This window comes from Nicotiana sylvestris, chromosome 11 (assembly GCF_000393655.2).
Source record: "Nicotiana sylvestris chromosome 11, ASM39365v2, whole genome shotgun sequence".
Classification (NCBI taxonomy): domain Eukaryota; kingdom Viridiplantae; phylum Streptophyta; class Magnoliopsida; order Solanales; family Solanaceae; genus Nicotiana; species Nicotiana sylvestris.
The window spans coordinates 94471403-94472400 of NC_091067.1; positions in this window are offsets into that span (position 1 = coordinate 94471403).

The window sequence follows — 998 nt, forward strand, 5'->3', positions numbered from 1 at the left end:
GCTGGCTGAAAGGAAAAAGTTCAGTTTAGGGTTTAAAACCCTAATGCTGACTAAAAGGAAAATTCAGTTTAGGGTTTAAAACCCTAATGCTGATTGCATGGAAAAGCTCAGTTTAGAGTTTAAAACTCTAATGCTGGCTGAAAGGAAAAAGTTCAGTTTAGGGTTTAAAACCCTAATGCTGACTAAAAGGAAAATTCAGTTTAGGGTTTAAAACCCTAATGCTGATTGCATGGAAAAGCTCAGTTTAGAGTTTAAAACTCTAATGCTGGCTGAAAGGAAAAAGTTCAGTTTAGGGTTTAAAACCCTAATGCTGACTAAAAGGAAAATTCAGTTTAGGGTTTAAACCCTAATGCTGATTGCATGGAAAAGCTCAGTTTAGAGTTTAAAACTCTAATGCTGGCTGAAAGGAAAAAGTTCAGTTTAGGGTTTAAAACCCTAATGCTGACTGAAAGGAAAATTCAGTTTAGTGTTTAAAACCCTAATGCTGATTGCATGGAAAAGCTCAGTTTAGAGTTTAAAACTCTAATGCTGGCTAAAAGAAAAAAGTTCAGTTTAGGGTTTAAAACCCTAATGCTGACTAAAAGAAAAATTCAGTTTAGGGTTTAAAACCCTAATGCTGATTGCATGGAAAAGCTCAGTTTAGAGTTTAAAACTCTAATGCTGGCTGAAAGGAAAAAGTTCAGTTTAGGGTTTAAAACCCTAATGCTGACTAAAAGGAAAATTCAGTTTAGGGTTTAAAACCCTAATGCTGATTGCATGGAAAAGCTCAGTTTAGAGTTTAAAACTCTAATGTTGGCTGAAAGGAAAAAGTTCAGTTTAGGGTTTAAAACCCTAATGCTGACTAAAAGGAAAATTCAGTTTAGGGTTTAAAACCCTAATGCTGATTGCATGGAAAAGCTCAGTTTAGAGTTTAAAACTCTAATGCTGGCTGAAAGGAAAAAGTTCAGTTTAGGGTTTAAAACCCTAATGCTGACTAAAAGGAAAATTCAGTTTAGGGT